This window comes from Arachis duranensis, chromosome 4 (assembly GCF_000817695.3).
Source record: "Arachis duranensis cultivar V14167 chromosome 4, aradu.V14167.gnm2.J7QH, whole genome shotgun sequence".
Classification (NCBI taxonomy): Eukaryota; Viridiplantae; Streptophyta; class Magnoliopsida; order Fabales; family Fabaceae; genus Arachis; species Arachis duranensis.
The window spans coordinates 91,527,256-91,530,305 of NC_029775.3; the positions used below are offsets into that span (position 1 = coordinate 91,527,256).

The following is a 3,050-nucleotide window of genomic DNA, read 5'->3' on the forward strand; positions in this document are numbered from 1 at the left end:
TATTTTATGTTTTATTCATCTTTTAATCCTCCATAACCATTTGAATCCGCCTGACTGAGATTTACAAGATGACCATAGCTTGCTTCATACCAACAATCTCCGTGGGATCGACCCTTACTCGCGTAAGGTTTATTACCTGAACGACTTTGTGCACTTGCTGGTTAGTTGTGAGAAGTTATGATAAAGAGTTGAGATTACAATTGTGTGTACCATGTTGATGGCGCCATTGATGATCACAATTTCGTGCACCAAGTTTTTGGCGCCGTTGCCGGGGAATTAAATGTCCTAACTACAGTTTCGCATTTGTTCCCTGCAATAACAGTGCCAAGTTTTGATCTGGCAACAACACCAAGTTTTTGGCGCCGTTGCCGGGGATTGTTCGAGTTTGGACAACTGACGGTTCATCTTGTTGCTTAGATTAGGTATTTTTCTTCAGAATTTTTAAGAATGAATTCTAGAGTTTCAAGGTGATATTCTTATCATCACCAAAGCTGATTGATTTTCATCAATTTAGCTCTTGAATGTAATGTCCTATTGAAGCTTGGCTAGCCCTGTCTAATCTTTTTAGACTAAATCTTTAAACTAACATTGCATGATTCCTGGAATTCTTATTAAAAATTTTGAATCTCTTTATTTTCTTTCTCCACATAATTTTCGAAAAATCCAAAAAAAAATTATAAAATCTTAAAATAAAAAATATTTTATGTTTCTTGTTTGAGTCTAGTGTCTCATTTTAAGTTTGGTGTCAATTGTATGCTTGTGTTCTTCTTACATTTTTCGAATTCATTCATGTGTCTTCATTAATCTTCAAGTTGCTTTTGATGATTTCCTTGCTCTGATCTTTAAATTCTCTTGTTTTGTGTGTTTTGTTGTTTCTCACATGCATTCTCAATTTGTTAGTGTCAGTAGTATACAAACTTCTAAGTTTGGTGTCTTGCATGCATTGTTTATTTGATTTTAGTTGCATTTTGATCATTCCTCATCATTAAAAATTCAAAAAAAATTCTTAATATGTGTCTTTTCAAGTCAATAATACAGAGAATTGAAGATTCAGAACATTCAGCAGAGGAATTACACAAAAAAAGCTGGGCATTCAAAACGCCCAGTGAGGAAGGAAAACTGGCGTTTAAACGCCAGCCAGGGTACCTGGCTGGGCGTTTAACGCCCAAAAGGGTAGCATTTTGGGCGCTAAACGCCAGAATGGATACCATTCTGGGCGTTTAACGCCAGGATGGCACAAGAGGGAAGATTTTGTTTTTAATTCAAATTTTTTTCAAGTTTCCATAATTTTTAAAAATTAAATCTTTTTAAATTGTTTGTCAATCATATATTTTCAATCAAATCTTTTTAAAACAATAACTTTTCAATCATATCTTCTTAATCACATCTTTTTCAAAATAGTTTTCAATCATATCTTTTTGATTTCTAATTTCAAAATCTTTTTCAAAATTCACTTAATTTCTTTCCAAATCTTAGTTTTCGAAAATCAATTACCATTTTTCAAAATTTCTTTTAATTAATTCACTTTAATTTTCGAAAATTTCTTTCCCTCTTCTCACATCCTTCTATTTATGGACTAACACTCCTCTTTAATGCATAATTCGAACTCTATCTCTCTTGATAAGTTCGAATTCTTCTACCTCTTCCTTCTATTCTTCTTTTCCTCTGACACCTCAAGGAATCTTTATACTGTGACATAGAGGACTCCATATTTTCTTATTTTCTTCTCTTTCATATGAGCAGGAGCAAAGACAAAGGCATTCTTGTTGAAGCTGACCCTGAACCTGAAAGAACCTTGAAGCGAAAGCTAAGAGAAGCTAAAGCACAATTCTCTGTAGAGGACCTAACAGAAATCTTCAAGGAAGAAGACATGGCAACCAAAAACAACAACAATGCCAACAATGCAAGGAAGGTGCTGGGTGACTTTACTGCACCTACTCTCGACTTCTATGGGAGAAGCATCTCTATCCCTGCCATTGGAGCAAACAACTTTGAGCTTAAGCCTCAATTAGTTTCTTTAATGCAACAGAATTGCAAGTTCCATGGACTTCCATTGGAAGATCCTCATCAGTTTTTAGCTGAATTCTTGCAAATCTGTGACACTGTCAAAACCAATGGGGTTGACCCTGAGGTCTATAGACTTATGCTATTATTCCCTTTTGCTGTAAGAGACAGAGCTAGGATATGGTTGGACTCACAACCTAAAGAAAGCCTGAACTCTTGGGAAAAGCTAGTCAATGTCTTCTTGGCAAAATTCTTTCCACATCAAAAATTGAGTAAGCTTAGAGTGGAAGTCCAAACCTTCAGACAGAAAGAAGGTGAATCCCTCTATGAAGCTTGGGAAAGATACAAACAATTGATCAGAAAGTGTCCTTCTGACATGCTTTTTGAATGGAGCATCATAGGTATCTTCCATGATGGTCTGTCTGCACTGTCCAAGATGTCATTGGACAGCTCTGCTGGAGGATCTCTTCATCTGAAGAAGACGCCTGCAGAAGCTCAAGAACTTATTGAAATGGTTGCAAATAACCAATTCATGTACACTTCTGAAAGAAATCCTGTAAACAATGGGACGAACTAGAAGAAAGGAGTTCTTGAATCCTGTGAACAATGGGACTAGTCAGATGAAAGGAGTTCTTGAGATTGACACTCTGAATGCCATATTGGCTCAGAATAAAATATTGACTCAACAAGTCAATACGATTTCTCAAAGTCTGTCTAGAATGAAAAATGCACCAAGCAGTACTAAGGAAGTTTCATCTGAGGAAGAAGCTTATGATCCTGAGAACCCTTCAATGGAAGAGGTGAATTACATGGGAGAACCCTATGGAAACACCTATAATCCTTCATGGAGGAATCATCCAAATCTTTCATGGAAGGATCAACAGAGACCTCAACAAGGTTTCAACAACAATAATGGTGGGAGAAACAGGTTTAGCAATAGCAAGCCTTTTCCATCACCTTCTCAGCAACAGACAGAGAGCTCTAAGCAGAATACCTCTGAAACAGACAGAGAATTCTAAGCAGAGCCACTCTGACTTAGCAACCAT

At 36.5% G+C, this 3,050-nt stretch overlaps 1 non-coding gene across 1 annotated transcript; it reads right to left on the reverse strand.

The window, feature by feature from the left end:
• Positions 1 to 2,278: 2,278 nt before the first annotated feature.
• On the reverse strand, positions 2,279 to 2,386 carry LOC127747267 (small nucleolar RNA R71). The gene has a single exon (XR_008009069.1). It is a non-coding gene; the product is annotated as a small nucleolar RNA R71 (small nucleolar RNA).
• Positions 2,387 to 3,050: the final 664 nt, after the last annotated feature.